Source organism: Polypterus senegalus, chromosome 7, assembly GCF_016835505.1.
Source record: "Polypterus senegalus isolate Bchr_013 chromosome 7, ASM1683550v1, whole genome shotgun sequence".
Taxonomy (NCBI): Eukaryota; Metazoa; Chordata; class Cladistia; order Polypteriformes; family Polypteridae; genus Polypterus; species Polypterus senegalus.
In genome coordinates, this window is record NC_053160.1 from 1,070,906 (window position 1) to 1,089,078 (window position 18,173).

The window sequence follows — 18,173 nt, forward strand, 5'->3', positions numbered from 1 at the left end:
CAGAAGTGACAAGTGGCATAAAAGTAAGAGAGAAAAAAGTGACAGTGCCCCCATATGGTGCTGCCTGCAATTGAAGTGACAGATCTCTCTTGGCTATACATCAATCACTTATACTGTTTAGGGGCAGGAACGTATCTTGGCATCAAAAAACCAACCCTGGATGTGCTATCTCAGGGATCATGAAGATGGCCACCAGACAGCCTACCTGATATCTACTGGAGTTACTGGTGATCCACCCACAAGGATCAAAAGGGGGCGGGGACTTCATCCAAACTCTCCAGTCACACTGAGTCATACAACCTTTGGGAGGAGATGCCAGCTCAGCACTGGCAGTGACCAGGATGCACTAGCAATCCAACTCCATCTCTCTGAAGATGCTGTGAAAGTTGCTATGGTCAGATTTGTAAGATGGCATTGCAGGGACTCCTGGTGACAGGGAGTGAGCCTCCACAAGATGACCACAGAAGACTAAGCTTGGCCTGGGAGTGACCCCAGAAGTGCTGACTTTCAGGCAGATGAGTCTGGATTAGGGTATGGAGTGATGCCAAGGGTTAGCCTGGCATAAAGTCAGAGAGCCAAGTGTGCTTCTGTGCCACCTACCTCTTTGTGAATTTGTTTAATTTAACAAAGACCCTTTGATTGGTAACAGGGTCTCAATAATATCTTTCTGTGTTTGATCATGGGTGCCCCCTATAGGCTACAGTGGGCATAACATCAAAAAATGATGTACCTTTGAGAAGATCGATGGTCGTCATTGTAGTCTCAGCTACCTGATCTGATGCCCACTGGAATCAAGGGCTGAGTTGTCTACTGATGATGCCTTGTAGTGTTGAGCTGCCTCAGGTGGGCACACCTTGGCAGCCTAAACAGATGTCTAGCAGATGTTGGCACCTTAACCTGCTTTTTGGGTACATGCATGTGACATGCACTGACTGTAGTTGCCCGGTGAGACAATCTTAATGCTAACCCTGTCATGACAACCTCAGCTCTGAAAGTGACACCACACAGTCACGAACATGCCAGGCTGGGACAGAGTCATCAAATAACGTGACCTGCGCATCTCTGGGCATGTGAGTGATGGGAGAACATGAAAACCACACGCTAATAATTAATGGGCAGAGAATTCAATGCATCGTCCAGGAGCCGACAGGTAGCAGTCCTGAGTGTTGTGTAAGTCTGTGAATACCCGCAGTGGCCTATAGGGGGCGCCACATACCCACAAACTCTGAACACAACGATTACCACAAAGTCTGGGGTGCAGTCACCCTGAAAATGAAGACACCTGAAATGAGCGAGACAAACACGCAGGTGTCCCATCCAGGAAGTCACAAGTTTGAATGTTAAAAGTTCAGAGGTCAAAACTCAGAGCAGGAAGTCCTGCCAACCTGCAAATGATTTCCGCACATCCTTAGACACGGTGGGCTTTGGCATTGTGAAGATGGCCCACAAGCGTGGATAACGAGAGACACACACTGCCATCTTATATTGGTGTAAATAGGCTAAATGAATCACAAGACCAACAATGGGCATGAAACACCATGGTTATCTTTCACTATGGAAAAATATACACATTGGCAGTGCCCATCGTCCAAGTAGTCATTCCAAATGGCGGTAACATTAAATTTAAGCAAACCCGTCAAGGTTTCCAAATTCAAATAAACTACAGGCGTAGAATCCCCTAAAATGAAGACACAGAAGAGTTAGTCCTCCCCGTCTCCTGCACGCCAGGTGGGTTTTGTACCAGCTTTACTCAACTTCCCCTTGGCTGGCACAGGATGACAGAGTCACACCCAGCGGCACGTCCTGTACAGAAGCAGCAGCAGCAGCAAACCTCAGATGCATATCCAGGTCAGACAAATGAGAGCAGTGAGGTGGCTGCCAAGACCTTCTTCTGGTGGCTCCGGAGGTCATCGAGGGGGCTGTCTGTCCCACCCGCATTGACCGCGCAGTCCTGGGGGAAGCAAAAACACAGAGCCAGGCAGGAAGCGTGCTGCCCCCCAGTGCCCATAGGAGGCACAAGTCCCCTCCACTGCCCGCCTGTTTCCGGTGTCCAGTGCCTCCATACCCCCCTCTGTTCTGGTGGTCCACTCAGACCCGGGCTGTTGGTTTTCGCCGAGCCCCCTCTTCTCGGTCTGATGCACGTTTCACATTCCTGCGCGCTCCTTTTTTGCATCTTGGCAGGCGATTCCAGACATGTACAAAGTACAAGACACAGGAGACCCTGAGCTACAAGAAGCAAATTCTGAGAAGGATTTAGGGGGTTTTGTTGGCACAACGGTCTTATCCTCAAGGCAAAGACACCAGCGATTAAAACGGATAACAAGTCGGCCCCTGCAAAGAGCGCAGAATAAAAATCAAAGGAGCCGCTCTGGAACTTGGCTCATCACGTGACACGACAGACGGGCAGAGAGGTGCCAGGGCAAGTCAAAGGGCACCGAGGACTACGACGAGAAAAACTTCATCTCCTCTGTCTGCAGCACAAATCACTTCCCGGGGGTCCCTGCAGAAGGATCAATGAGGCAGAGACGCTGGAATTCTGTTTGTGGAGAGCAAGAAAAGAGAAGATGGCAGAGCGGAGCCAATCTGGGAAAGACTGGACTGGATGAGACGCCAGGAGAACGCAGTTGAGACCCTGTGGGTGGACAACTTGTGGGGGGTCTGCTGTAGGACTTCATCTAGCAGACCTCTGAGGATTGTGGGTGTGCGTGGAGGTCATCCCCGAGCCTTCTTCACGTTTTAGGATTCCAAGGTTGGCACATTTCGGTGGTAAGGCAGAGGTGTCCACATGGCGGACGGCTGGGTGGCAATCAAACAATAGGAGGGAGAGTAGAGCCAGCGTGTTAGCAGCTTGGTTTGTGTAGAAGGACCAGAACATCACAGCACACGAAAAGGCAAAGGAAACCAAAATGGAGTCAAAGGTGCTGGCATCGGTCACCTCCGTCACAATGAACACGGTTAAAAGTGACGTTTATTTGGATAACTTGAAATCTGTTTTGTAGTTTATTTCTGGATGTGACAAAATGTACTGTCACACATGTGTGCCATGGGGACAGCTGCAGGGCTCCAGTGGTGGTAATTCTTTGCCAGTCCACAGGGTGGCGCTGCATTCTAACGCCTCTTCACTTCCTGTGTCTACAGACTGCCAGCCTCTGATGTCACTTCTGGTGTCCGTCTGTCCCACCGGACTCACTTCTTCCTGCTTGGCTGGCATTTGTGTCACCATCTTGGACCGTCTGACCTAAGGCTTGGGTCGCGGTGTCACCCCACTCCGTATCTTTGTCATTGTCCTCTTTTATTGTATTTATTTACGGTAGCCTGTGTCATGTGACTGGGATTGTTGCTTCACTTACACCGCAAGGTGTGACGCTACAGATATGGCGGGGTGGGGCAGGGTGGCACGGAGCTCACATTACACTTGCAGATAAACATCTCGAGTCCCAATTCCAGTGTTCATGAGCTTCTTTAACTCTGCTGTCCGGCATCGTTCTCGGTTTTTGGACTCTTCCAACCTGGGACTTCAGAGTCTCGTTTTATCTTCATGGTTTGGTTGCCCGCTTCTTTGTCTTGTTTGTCTTTCCCTTTAACAACAACTCATCCCCTACTTACTTAGTTCCCTTCCCAAGTCAAGTATTCCAAAACGGGGGAAACAAAAATGAGAAGCAGGGAGAGAAGTTAAGTGACGAGGACGAGGGGTCCTAATCCTAACTAAGAGTCCCTTCACTAAGGAGAACAATGGCAGCTCTTCAGCCCCTGCGTTTGAACTTTAATCCAACACTCGAACAACTAAAGCGGCCGCCATCTTATATGGGTGGGGAGATACGACACAGCACGTCATGTGACCTCCCATGTGCTTTACTTGAGCTTCCCCAACTTACGCCTGCACTTCCTTTCAGCTGATTTTTGAGTTGCTGTCGTTTATGTTAATATTCTGATCTCTTTAGCTTTTCTCTGTCGGTTCTTTTCTTGTATTTCTCTGTAATTTAGATCTTATGTGTGTCATCAGGTCCGGTCACATTCCTAGTGTTCTGAAGGCGGACCCAAAAGGGGTGGGGCCAACATTACCTCACTGCCAAGGCATATAAAGGCATGCTGGGAGTTGGAGTCCTTTGAATGGGCTCTGGTGGAGGAGAGCTTTACGTTGGGAGTCTTCGCCTTCTTTCAATTCTCCTGGTTTTACAAACTTTATTTTTCTTGTCTTTAGACTTCTTCATTAATATATTTTGGATTTTTTTGCTACTTTTTTTCATTATATTTCAATAATCATTTTTTTATAAAAATGCTTCTCTTTGTGACTTCTTAGACATGCCAGGGTTTCACAGTGATCCCCTCTCTTTTTTTTTTTGTGCACGTTGAAAGCTCTCATTTTCCCAGAGACTCATCCTGCCAGGGAGTGGGCATTATCTGGGCAGTTTGGCAGGGAGTGCTGGCCGCTCTTAGGCTCTGCTTTGATGGCCTCAAAGCTTTATGCCATTTTTTGTGTGTCATGAATGACAGACACTCCCATGTAACCTGACTGGCAACAGGCCTAGCGACTCTAAACAACATGGCTACCACTATGCCAGGCTGCAGATTGAGACGGATGGCCTCACCAGTCACTAAAGCCCATCAGCCAATAGGGGCAGGTGGACTCTGACTGGCTGTGTGTCACTTTGTCATTTACAGTTTTAATGTCCTCTGTTTGTATAATCCATACCTGTGTTTAATCTGAGAGTTTGCTCACAGCATTCAGTGAAAGGCGCTATATAACATCAGTTGTCCATCCATTCATTATCCAACCCACTATATCCTAACTACAGGGTCACGGGGGTCTGCTGGAGCCAATCCCAGGGCGCAAGGCAGGAATGTGCTGTTGCTTTTGTCATCACACATGCCAGCACCGGGTGCGTCTCACGGGTTCAGGTCAGCCCAACGTATGAGAAAAGATTGTGGAGGAGTCACTGGCAGAGCGTGATGAACACCAGCATTAGAATGGAGGACTGCTGACATCACTTCCTGACAGTCACCATCAGCCCCGCCCCTTTCACTTCCTCCGCTTTTTAAACCCTCAAAACACAAGAAGTGCCCTGTCATTTTGGAACTGACTTCTGACCAGAGAGCACCTCACGGAGGGAGGAGGAGGATGGAGGAAGATGGAGGAGGATGGAGGAAGGTGCAGTCTGGCAGCCAGGAGTCTTCGTCACCGAGTCCCTGCGATGTTCTTGAGCGCTCAGCACTGTAACCTGTGGGGCAGCAGACCTTCCACAGGTTCCTCTTCTATTTTCTTACGATTCATATTTATACACACTATGGGGGGTGTATGTGTGTCCCACCCAGTCACCTATGGTGGCCGACCCCCCCTCTCGATAACTGACGTTTATTCCAACATGGCTGTCTGTTTCGCTTTGCCTGCCCGCTGCTCCAAATGCCTCAGCAGTTTCAAACTGCCCTGCGAAGCACTTGCCCTTCTGAACCAAACACGAGGAGCAAACTGAAGTGGCCTTAAATGACTTGGGACGAGCCACCGGCACCTTCATGACAGTCCAGAAGTTAACGGCAAACTGACACGCGGCTTCACTCGCACAGGCGGCGCTTTGAGGCTCGGATGGTCACAAAGGGACTTGCAGTTCTCTGATAAAATGAGTGGCGGGGTTTAAATTGGGGACTTGCTAAGTAAGAAAACGTCACGAGGCTTAAAAAACAAAAACCTCTAGGAATGAAAACGCTGATCTCACCAAACTGTCACCTCGTCACCTCGCCTCACTCGGCTCACGCGCTGGCCCTGTGTGTGTGAGTATGTGTGAGTGTGTGTGAGTGTGTGAGTGTGTGAGTGTGTGTGTGTAAGTGTGTCTGTGTGTGTGAGTGTGTATATGTGTGTGTGTATGCATGTGTGTGAGTGTGAGTGTGTGAGTGTGTGTGAGTGTGTGTGTGTAAGTGTGTCTGTGTGTGTGAGTGTGTATGTGTGTGTGTGTGAGTGTGAGTGTGTGAGTGTGTGTGAGTGTGTGTGTGTAAGTGTGTCTGTGTGTGTGAGTGTGTATATGTGTGTGTGAGTGTGTATATGTGTGTGTGTGTGTGAGTATGTATGTGTGTGTATGTGTGTGTGAGTGTGTATGTGTGTGTGTGTGTGTGAGTGTGTATATGTGTGTGTGTGTGTGAGTGTGTATATGTGTGTGTGAGTGTAAGTGTGTCTGTGTGTGTGAGTGTGTGTGTGTCTGTGAGTGTGTATGTGTATGTGTGTGTCTGTGAGTGTGTATGTGTGTGTGTGTGTCTGTGTGTGTGTGTGTGCTCTCCCCTTATAAGCGGGCACAGGGAGAACACAAAGACAACACCCACCAGTGCAAGTCCGAGTTATAATGCAGAGCTCCCCCTAGTGGTCTCATGATGACAAATGCATCACAAGGAGCTCAGAAACGCACTCTGATGAGGTCGTTATGTCATGGGGGGCACAGGGAGGGGCTTGAAGAGGGGTCATCAGAACTTTGCATTGTGGTTTGTGTTTGAACAATCAGAGGTGGAACTGGGAGAATCTGCACAGCCAACCACCATGTTGAGGTACGAAGGCGCTTGTGCCCCCTTTATAACTTTCTGCTTTAATGTCTTTTTTATTTCAGGACCACCATCACATGTGGATATAATTTTTTCTCCTGGCATAAGTGGGCATCTCCCTTAACAACAAAACACGTGCTGCTGGGAAGAACAAGGAGACAAGTAAGGAAATGTCACTTTCTGTATATTTGGGGTTAGTGGCACTTTGGTGGTCTGTGGGTGGTCTGTCGGCTCTGGGGTGTTGCCATGCTTGCTGGTTTTAACTGTTGCTCGGTGGTCTTCTCCTGTGCTTGTGAATTTATGATGTTTTGGATGCTCGGATGAGCTGGGGGCTTCACTGGGATTTTTATTTGATTTGTTTTTTAGAGCCACGAGATTAAATAAATAAATAAACAAACAAACAAACAGTGAAGCCCACGTGCGGCTCTTCTTGTGGATTTGTCGCTGCATTGAAGGTTTTGTTTGGTGTTGTTTAAACCCAAAAACATGAACTTTGCTTTTTAGTTGAATCAAACAAGAAATGAAATAAAATAAAAACTTACACTGGACAGGTTAAAACATACAGGATTGGGGGCTGAGAACAGAAACGGGGGGATGGGCCTAAATGGGACTGGAGAGGGGCGGGGTCAGAGGTGCTGAGAGAGAGGCGGAGCAAATGGTGGGTGAGAGAGAGAGAGAGGGGGTGGGTGGAATTAAGTGGGGGGACAAAGAGTGCCGGAGAAGGGGGCAGGATTAGGGGTACTGATTAAAAGGTAGGGTTAGGGTGAGAGGAAGGGTGAGGGGACAAGGTGGTCAAAGGGGGCTTGAGAGAGAGAGAAATGGGGTGGGTGAGGTGGACAAACACAGAAATGGGGGACTGACAAAGATGGGGCAAGGGGGCAAGTGAGAGAGATGGGGGCCACTTATAGAGTGTTAGGGTCCTCATTGTCCTGGCTAGTGAAATTCAGAACAGAGGAAGGGGGTGTAAGTTTCTGGGGTCCTTACTGTCCCGTCTTGAGCGTCCACTCAAATTCTGTAGACAGTGGGGGTGGCTCAAAGTGGGTTATGTGGGTGGGGGCATGGGGGCACCTGGGCGAGCGAGCCAGAGAGAGTGAGTGTGCGGTGGTCCGCTGTCCTCCTCCGCCTCCAGCTCTCCGCTCAGCAGCTGTTTCTCCCGCTGATTTCCACGGCGACCGATTTAGCATCAGTGTGATTATTCTGACTAATTTTATGGGCTTTCATTAGACTTCCTTTTGCATAATTACTAATTGATATATTTTTTTAAATGTATTAAACGGGAGCATTTCTTTAAGTAAGGGAGTATTGGGAGAATTTGCATAATTACAGTTTTCAGGGGATTTTAATCAAGGAGAAGCGTTTCCACTGTGTTCCAGAATTGGGAGCGCTGAGCCCGTGGATTCTGCTGACACGCCAGGAAGACGAAGCAGTCAGCGGGTCGGGGGGCAGGCACGCTTACTTACTTCAAAAGGGGTGGGGGGTCCAGCAGCGCCTCACGGGTCACTCGTGACATCCAATGAGATCCCCCTCGCTTGGGCTTGGTGTCCTTGGTCACCCGCTCCCTTCTCGTCACCTCCATGATGTGCCGGTGACCATAAGGACACCTCGCCAGGTAATGGAGACCAGCGAGTGACCGAATGACCAGTAATGTGGACACAAGTCTCATCCTGCTACTGAGGACCCCCACGTGAGCAGAGCTGGCAATGGTGATGTGACGTGACCACAAGAGTGACAGTCAAGTCTCTGTCACCAAATCTGAGAAACAGCCGAGCTGTCACCATTTTGTGAAAGGCCACCGTGTCCTGTAGCAGATACCAGCTCTATGACACAGAAATCACATCATGTGTGACCTCATCGTGTCACGGTGGCAATGAAGATGGTGGCAGTGAGAGGCTCTGAGGTCTGCTTGCCTCCTAACAAGCTTTGCCCTTTTGGCCGAGTGTCCCTTTATCTACTTTGGATTTTGACCGCTGGCTGACATTCTTATGGTTCCGTTGTTGTCGCTCTTTGAGGTTTGGGTTTGCGTGGCACAGAAGACAGACAGGGGCACAACTGAAGGACCAGGAGAAGGAAACGGAAATCTGAAAACATAACATCAGTTCTAAGATAGCTACATGTCACCTCAAGTGTGTCCTTTGTCATCGCTCTAATGTTGTCATCCGTGCTGTGCTCGCGAGTCTGTGACTGGTCTCGTTTTGTCCGTGTTGTAGTGACGGAATATCATGATGTTTAGTGACAAGTCTGCCAGTTTGTATTTGGCTCAGATTATTGTTGTCATCTGCCTTGTGTCCTGTGTGTGGCCTGGTGGCCTGGCCCCAAACTCAAATTGCAGGCCCACAAATTGGCCGGATGGTCTTTAAAAAAGTCCACCAAGTGAGTCTCACCCTGGGCTCACACCTTCTGCTCTGTTACATTCACGTCATGCTGTGTGTTTATTAATTACTGTGGCATTGTGTGCCTCATCTCCTGCGTTACGGCCTAAGGAGGCGGGGCCACCATATAGGAGGGTCTGGCAGGTCACACATATTTTTTGTATTTTTGGGAGTCCCATGTTTTGACTCCACATCCTCAGATGAATGTTTGGAGCTTTAGCTTTTAAGACCCTCGGTCACAGCTGAAAGGCCACTTTGCTTCTTTCTGGAATGATTGGCATCTCTTCCTGTTTCTGGCTCTTTGTTATTTTTGGTGCTCATTTCTCATAAACTCTTTACTTTGTAACATTCTTATTTCTGGTTCGGGAGCAGAGGTTTGTGAGTTTGTCTCTCCTCAGCTTTAACTAGTGGGCGTGGCCAAGGATGTGCGTGGTTTAGTTTAAACTAGTGGGCGTGGCCAAGGATTGCCTGGTTCAGCTTTAACTAAGGGGTGTGGCCAAGAATGCGCATGGTTCAACTTTAACTAGGGGTGTGGCCAAAGGCACAGGCAGTCAAAAGTAGGAGTAGGCCAGAAAGTCAGAAAAGGGGTGGAGCCAGAGAGGTGGATGTTTGTGGTCAACTAAGGGGTGTGGCCAAAAGCAGGCCTGACATTTCCCCTTCAATAACGCTGCTGTCACTATGACGAGGATGATGACGTGACAGGTGACGTGACCGGCGCTCATCTCATCTTCGCATCTTCTCATTTCATTGGCCCTCCAGTTGTTCAGCAAATGTCAGCAAAGCCACAACTGCGTCTGCTCAGTTTCACCTTCTAACTGCTGCACTGCAGATTTCGCTGGCCTGTAACTGCCCGTCCTGAGGGTCCATTTAGTGTGCACCTTTCATGTTGCACATCTCACAAAGCCCCCCAGGAGTGGAGAGGAGGCCACGTGCCCAGCGGCTGCACAGAAACCCTTTCAGAGGTGGAGAAGTGACGGCGCTCATCTGGGAACTCGCCCAACAGGCTCCGCTGTTAACAAGTGGCTGACGCTCACCACAAATCTTCTCACCGTGCTAAACGCTTGCCAAGGTGCCCACCAGAGACCCTCTGATTTCAACCACAACTGTGTCAGCATCAAAGTGGGGTGTTTTGATTTCTATAACTGATATGATGGTTAAGGAGCTCACTGGACTCATTGGTCAAATTTGAAGAGATGACCTGAATGTGACGTGAGTGGCAATCGGGGGGATGGGAGACACCAGGCAATAAAGATGTGCTATGCAAATTATGGGGGGCTTGAGGGTTAGGCAGGGGCGTCACTTAGATGAGCAGTTGATGGCATCATTGGAAGATCTGCAGAGGTGGGCAGGTTATTTGGAAAAAGCAGGGATGGGGTGAGTGGCCAGGGGTTCAGGTAGGCATTAAGGCACAAGCTTTGGGTGGACCTGCCTGTCCACTCATCTACTGATGAACGGGGCCCACCGAAGTCTGACCTGAGTGGGCTACATCAGGGATGAATTCGTTTTATAGACGCCTTACATCAGAGAAAGGCTGTGACAGGTGAGACGTTTTGAACCCAAGACCCTGCAGAGGAAGTCAACTCCGTCACTGTGCCACACCCTGCCACACACACAGGCACACATGTGCTCTCCTGGCTGATGAGATGTTCTTCTGTTATTACAGAGCACCATCTCATTTGTTTCTCAGAGCCCCTCCATTAATGCGTCCTTTTCCATATTTGCTGTCACTCAGTCGCGGTCCTCCTCATCACTGAGCTCTTTAGCTGCGGCACATCGGCCATTAATTCAGTGTGATCACCTTAATGGCGTCTCATGACTCTTATGTAACCAGCGTGCATTGAACTCGGTGTCAGTCAGAGCGTGCTGGATGGCCAAACGCTGACCAACATTAACACGATGGCTTATTAGCAACTCAGGACCAGAGATAAATCCAATCGCGGCCGAGCACACCTCACGCCCATCAATCAGCTTTATTCACGTTGTGTCTGATCCAGCATGTCCAGCAGACAGACGGCTCAGGGCTGTAATGGAAATCACAATTTATGGCTGATGCTCTCATCGATGTGCAATCCAGGGCTCGTCGGAGTGTTTGCAGCAAACAGACGCCATGGACAGATATGTGCCATGCCAGCCACCCACGCTTGTCAGGTGGACACAGAGACAGCAACTGGGGGCCTGTAGGGGGCGCTTCAATTGTGTGCTTCACCAACTCATCAGCTATAAGAAATGCTATGTAGCTCCTTGGCTGGGGATGAACTGGCGCCCCCTAGAGGGCTGAGTCTGCCATGGTGGCTTTTTACGTCCTTAAGGCAAAGTTCACTTGCTGATTGAAGGAGAATTTCACCCAAGTTCACTGGTGAGGACTTTAATACCCACCTATAATTACACAGCGACTTCCAAATATGTCTGTCAATTATATAGTGCCTTTCATATCTCTCATTTGATCTGTGGATGTATTATATGATGCACTTTTAGAGAGCACCTTTCACTTCTATCTATCTGTCTGTCTGTCTGTTATATAGTGCCTTTCACTCTATCTATCTATCTATCTATCTATCTATCTATCTATCTATCTATCTATCTATCTATCTATCTATCTGTCTGTCTGTCTGTTATATAGTGCCTTTCACTCTATCTATCTATCTATCTATCTATCTATCTATCTATCTATCTATCTATCTATCTATCTATCTATCTATCTATCTATCTTATAGTGCCTTTCTTGTCTCTCTTGTGTAAAGCCTTTCATCTTTAGCTGTCTGTGTCATTTTTATCCGGTGGTCCTCACCTGCGGCCCACTCTATCATTATTCATTATTCTAACCCACTTTGTCCTCAGGAGGGGTTGCCAGAGCCCATCCCAGCTAGCACAGGGCGCAAAGCAGGGTGCCAGTGTTATTATTCAAAGATTATAAAATTAAATCTCAGATGAAGAGGAAGTTCAAGTGAACAGGGGTGGGCTTGGCAGGGGTCTCTCTGGCAGAAGGGAGAACCACTCACAGGCCAATATTGATAATAAGGTGACATGGTTGGCAGTGATACCCATAAAATAATTCTGTCGGTGCTTAGGATGAGTGTAATGACATGAAGGACTGGTGTCACAAATCACAACAAACTGGATGCCTTACTGGAGAGCCTGCAAGGGTCTGCTTCACTCACTTTGACTCGGTGGCATCTGAAGTGACACTTGGCATCCTGCGCAATTATACCAGGCATCCAGGAGATGGGTGGAGTCTCTCAAATAGAATATAATGCTGAGGCCCAGCCTGATTCCGAGGATTATTTATTTATTTATTTGTTTAATTGTTTGTTTGTTTGTTTAATGATTTCAGTCCTACTTCGAATGTCCTCCTCTAGGTGGCGCTGTTTCACTCTGAATATTTATTTTAGAACTCCGCTCTTTTTTTTTATATTTATATAATCCATTATCTTTTTGAGGATTTGCTTACAGGAGGGGCACTGGGGTCAAACATCGGCGTTCAAGCTGACCTAGGAGGGGGTGCTCTCTGAAAAGGTCAGGCCTCAGGGGTGCAAGCACAAAAATTCTATTAATACAAAGTTACCGATACACACATAAAGATAAGAGCACGGCAGAGAGCTGGGCTGACTTTGCACAGTAAATGCAAACATGAAACCCCCTCAAGACTCGCATTCACCAGCAGCGTGGATGACTCATAAAGGAACACGGTGTTAGATGCCTCGCCGTGTGGTCCAAAGTGGCACCCTGGGGGCACAGAAATCTCAGCACAAAGTAACCTGAGCTCCATGCAGAACTGATGAGGGAAGTCAGGCTAGAAAGACTCATTTGCTTGCATCATTACGTGTGGCCACTAGGGGCGCACTGATAAGAACACCTTCACGAGGGAGGGCTTCTGTGTGGATATTCTGGAACTTTCTGCAGTGATTAGTGTGGTGGTGAGGAGTTCTAAATGAATCCTGAGACATCACAGCCCGGAGCTCTGTGGTCTCCCCCTAAGTGCGAGTGAAATGTGATTTATGTTTTAATATTGGTGAGGATGAGGATATCTGTATTGTATTGGTGGGGATGTGGTGGGGTTTGAAGTGGTCTGAGGTTTTATGAGGGAAATTGAGGAAGTAACGTGGGATATCATATACCTCCATGAAAAATGGGCACAGTGATGGGGAAGCCCACTGAGAGGTGAATGGGGGTAATGAGGAGTCACTAGGGAAGAAAAATCTGCATGGAAGGATTCTGGGGATGCAATATTTAACTGGGATACAATTCAATTATATTCAAATCAGATTATTTATTTATTAGACTATATTGATCTAACATGAATATATTATAAAATCACTGAGGAAATCTGGTGGAAATAAACAGACCACTGATGTAGTAACTGGGACGTCCTGCAGCCACTTTACGTCACAGTTTAGCAGAGACATCGGACTTTAAATTTTAAGTTTGTTTTTATTTTTTTTTTATATAGCTCACACTAGCCATTGAACCTGATGTCATTTACATAAGTGACCACCCATACCTGGAGGGACCGCATGGGTGAGCGTGCCAATGTGATCAACATTAACAGCCATGGCAATGCCAGTCCGGTCACATGAAAACGAGGATGTGGCCATCAATCAGTGGAAGGGTTAAATATCAATAAGAACAGAAATGCTAAAGAACGTAAACCTCTTGGGGTCCGCAGTCAGTTAGAACAGATGAGGTCGCCAGGCTGATGGCTAAGCCGGCTGCCCACCCTGGACATTCTGCCAAAATAGAAGAGTGTGCTGGGCACTCGTATATTACATCTTATATTGTGGACACCGATACTCCGATTGTTCTCATAATTGAGGATTGAAAGGGCCACCTGGTGGGCAGCAATACACCCTCTGACCACCAGGTGTTATGGCTCAGCTGGGGTCCCACCCCTGGCTCTAGTCTCATCTAATTGTATTTGATTGTTTTATGAGTGTCATTAAGTAAACTGTGTTTGTTAACCATCTCCTGCTTTTATGTGATTTTTAAAGGTTTATTATTTTTATATATTATATATATATATATATATATATATATATATATATATATATATATATATATATATATATATATATATATATATATATATATATATATATATATATATATATATATATATATATATATATATATATAAACCCTTCTAGCCCTTTGAGGCCCCAGCTGACCCAAGGTGAAGGCTACCTGCTGCCATTGACTCCTTTTCATCTCATGCCTGGATCTGAGTGCAGGTCCACCTTAACAACTACCTTTAATACAACTAAATGGCGTAGTCGGCAGGATTGCAGGTTTTCATAAGGGAGTTGATTGGGTTCTGTGAGCAAAATGTGAAGAGTGCTATTAAAAAACTGATACGCTTATCATTGATGTCGCTTTTCTAGTGGCGTCACACACCACGTCTTAACTGCAAACCTTTACTAACAGAGAGTGAAGTTGGCAGGAGGAACAACAAGTGGCACAGTCATCAGGATGGTAGCATTTCATATTTGGGTAAATTGGGGTTGCAAGCCAAGATACTAAGGTTGTGTCACACTCTTTTCCACCAGGAGGCGCTCGCTCCCTGGAAACACGTTTGTTTTGCAGTTGTGGTGTCTTAAGTAACCTGAACCTAAATAGATATAAAATAAAGAGGCGACTCCCCTCCCTTAGTGATACGGCGGTAAGAAATCACATAAGAGAAAATAACTTTGCCTTCTTTAATGACGAGTTACGTGACATATGAGACGGGGAAGCCATGACAAGACCTTTGTGTGGAGTCTGTGTTGGAAGGATTTGGCAGACTGTACACATCGAGCTGCCACTCCTTGTAATAGTCTTCTTGTCACTGGCTTCCCCGTGTGATTCTTGTGTGATTTCTTACCGCCGTATCAGTGGGGGGTATTGGGTGTGTATCGCCTTTTAATATTATATCTGTAGAGTTTCTAAAATGCCGCAATTATAAAAGAACTTAGAACAACAAGGGAGCTAGCGCCATCTGCTGGATACACACACACCAAGTCTGAACTCGTGATTTTTGGCAGATAGCGTAGTCGGCAGGATTAGAGTTTGGCCAACTTTGGAGGTTGTGAGCCAAGTGTGAAGAGTGAAATTCCTTACTGAGGCTGCCATTCCAGTAGTGTAGCTTTTCAAATTGGATCAGCTTGCCAGGGTGGACCATAACTAAGAATTCAAATTTCCATTTCAAATCGGACACCCGTTACTTTTCATGCCGCACGCCCAGTCTGAGCGCCGAGCGTTTTATGTGCCAAGTGACATTCGCTTTGCCGCTTCACTCCAGGCAGCCTAAAGAGTTCAAGGCCGACCCCGATGTCCATGCGGACAGAAGCTCGCTGTCCACATCAAAGGTCCTAATGCGTCCCCCCCTGCTTTGTCTGTCAGGCCCTGGTGGTCGGTGCTCCTTTCAGGTGTCTCTCTCTCTCTCTCTCTCTCTCTGTCCCCCCGTCACTGCTCATTCCTTTGTAAATTCCACTCCATAAATCATTTGAGAATGAAGCATTGATTTCTTCTTCGTTTTTTTTGGTGAAGGATTTTAATCTCAGTGTACAGAGAAGAGAGAGAACATTTGTCTTATCAGCACACGTTTACTTATGGGGAATAAATAACATTTCACTCGAGCAGAGGGGAAACCACAGGGCTCAGGATTCATTTGAAACTCCTCACTCTGAACTCGGCCACGGGCTCTGCTGGAATGAGCAGCTGTGGGCGCCTTGGCCACCAGACATCTTGGTGTCTTCCCAAAGGGGTGGCATCCAGAGCAGCTGCTCTCATCTCCCTCGTCGGCAGACAAATGCAAGAGCGAGAAACGGCAGACGTGAGGCAAAGCCCCTCCAGGACAAGCGCGCCCCCCTAGCAGCCAGACGTGTCACACATTGGATCTTGTTTTGGGGCGTAAAGGATGACCCTGCTCACGGTGCCATGTCCTGGACTGGACTGACACATGTCATTAGCAGAACCGAGCAGGTCTGCTCCCTTGGTTAGGTTGGCTGTGGGTCTACAGCAGCGCTTCTCAACCTTTACACATTTGCGACCCGAGTTTTCATAACAGTTTTAATCGCCCCTTAATGTTTTTTTGAAAGTAGCCCACTGATACCAGTTTGTTCTTTTTTAATTAACGATATATCATAGATGCATGTTTTATTATACCTATGTAACTTTTATCGACATTTATCTAACTCTAGATTTCTTCTTCTACTATCAGAATGTAATTTAGGTTCATTTGTTTTGGTTTCAATTGATGTATTTTTCATATTTTTGATTCTTGTTTTCTTTTTTTTCACATCTTCGTGCCCCCCTTTTGGTTACTTCATGCCCCCCCTAGGGGGGACAGCCCCACAGTTTGAGAACCACTGCTCTAAAGGCACGCAGCCCATCATCAAGTCCAATGTCACCTCCCTGAAAAACAATGTCAGTGAAGGATCATCCCAAAAGTGTCACCGCGTCCCCATATTGTCATCGACAAGTGACTAGCTAGTCTATGGAATTGCTCTTTCGGCCTGCATTGGCAAGTAAACAGTCATCACTGTATATAGCGCCTTTCACTGTCAAAGGAATGGCAAATGCAAGACCGGAAGATCCTCACAAAAAAAAAAAAAGGGGGCTCAGGTTTTAACAGTTCGGCTCAACTCAAATCGTCACCTGCCATCTATAAAGAGCATCAGGATCTGAACGGACGCTCTCCAGGGTGCTGAGTCCTCCACGTTCTTAGAGTCTCCTCTGCTTTAAGTGAGCATCCGTCTGCTCCTCTGTGTGTTTGATCAAGAGTGGGGCGTCAGCAGCACACACATCCATCTGTCTGTCCATCCATCCATCCATCCATTTTACAGCCCGTTATCCAGTTCAGTGTCATTTATCTTTAACTACTTTAAATGATTGTCACAGGGAGGGAAGGTCCTAGAAAAGCCTTGTCCCATGAGTGTCACTGCAGCATCTTCAAGTTTGTCATCAACAAGTCTGTGGCTTTAATATTCAAAATGTTTCTTGTGGCTCAAGTAAACACTCATCCTTGTTTATAGCGCCTTTCACGTTTTATGCCATGACCACTCCATTAAAAGACAAAAGAAGCTCAGTGTTTAATTCTTTTAGGGCCACTCAACCCAAGTCAGCACATCACCTGCCATTTCTAACATGCAGTCAGGATCTGAGAGACGCTCTCCAGGGTGCTGAGTCCTCCACAGTCTTAGAGTCGCCTCTGCTTTTAATGAACATTCGTCTGCTCCTCTGTGTCTTTGATCAAGAGGGGCTTTAAGGGAGTGGGGCGTCAGCAGCACACACATCCATCCATCTGTCTGTCCATCCATCCATCCATCCATTTTCTAACCTACTTATCCCACTTAGAGTTTGCCCCAAACTCATCAGGCGCAGGGCAGCAGATACTCATGACACACAAAACCAAACTGGCTTTTCTGGTTGGTCTTTCTTAGTTTACTGTGGACACCTTCTTCTGCTCTTCTAGTGTTAATAAATGCAAAGTCTTTCCTGGCCACAGGTTCGTCTTAATCTCACCGTGATTACTAATCTGCCACATTTCAATCAAACCTTCTCAGCTGCCTTCTTATCTAGAAATGACAAAGAGCAGAGCAGCAGCTCCAGCATTGACCCCTCCATGACTCACATTCCCCAGTGGATCTTCATTGTCTCCATTCTCTTTGTTTCTTACAATGAAGGCCATCCTTTATGTCCTCAGTCTCACCGGACATCTGCCTGGATTTGACCGAGTCCACCTGATTTCATGCCAAGCGCCGGCCGAGACTCGGAGGGGAGCTGTGAAGGTGAAGTTCATGGGCCTGGTGAGCTTCAGCAGGTATGGAAGAAACTTGGAGCATCAGCGGTGTTTGACATTAGCATCAGGGTTTATGTCTGATGGCAGTTTAAACTGAAAGATCCAAATTAGGAGTAAAGTCTTCCTCCTGAAATGGACAGCTAAGGGTATGCTTGTGGCAGAAGACCAGAAACGTTTGGATCCCAGATGTTCTGAAATCAGATCAGAATTAAACTGCCCACCAGACTCAAAAGTGACACCATAGGGACAGCAGTGAGTCATCCATCCCTCCATCCTTCCATCCATCCATCCATCCATCCATCCATCCATCCATCCCTCCCTCCATTCATCCCTCCCTCCCTCCATCCATCCATCCATCCATCCATCCCTAACTCCATTCCTCCATCCATCCATCAATCCATCCCTCCCTCCATCCATCCATTCATCCCTCCCTCCCTCCATCCATCAATCCCTCCCTCCCTCCATCCCTCCCTCCCTCCATTTACAGATCCACCTTATATAATTTATAT

General features: G+C 47.3%; 1 protein-coding gene across 2 annotated transcripts in view; it reads left to right on the top strand.

Annotated features, from left to right (window-relative positions):
- lingo2 (leucine rich repeat and Ig domain containing 2) overlaps positions 1-18,173 on the top strand; it is a 578,579-nt gene that overhangs the window by 67,682 nt on the left and 492,724 nt on the right. For both annotated transcript variants that reach the window (XR_005634271.1, XM_039758139.1), the window contains exon 2: positions 6,588-6,684. The gene's annotated coding sequence lies outside the window, so the exon portion shown is untranslated. The remainder of the gene's footprint in view (positions 1-6,587; positions 6,685-18,173) is intronic.